Below are 342 nucleotides of genomic sequence, written 5' to 3' on the forward strand. Positions count from 1 at the left end.
TGTTGAATTAAATTTTGAACACAAGGCAAGAAGTAACCAAAAGGTAATTCCATTAATTCATTAGAATCAACATCCAAATTTACATGTTTTTCAAGCTCAGTAGAGGTAGAAGCACGGTTAAATTTGATCGTCTTTGAACCAACACTACAGACTTCCTTGACCTCTAAACTCTCGACCTTTTGCAGGAGAATCAGAGTAAGGGTCATAGTATTCACATAGTGGTTTATCCGATCATACATTATTTCATATTCATACTTCTCTGTATCTTTTAGGGATATCTCGTATTGAGGTCTTTTCTACTTTATCGTCATTATTTCATCTTTAGAACTCTCTTCATCACCA

This window comes from Phalaenopsis equestris, unplaced genomic scaffold (assembly GCF_001263595.1).
Source record: "Phalaenopsis equestris unplaced genomic scaffold, ASM126359v1 Scaffold000184, whole genome shotgun sequence".
NCBI lineage: Eukaryota > Viridiplantae > Streptophyta > Magnoliopsida > Asparagales > Orchidaceae > Phalaenopsis > Phalaenopsis equestris.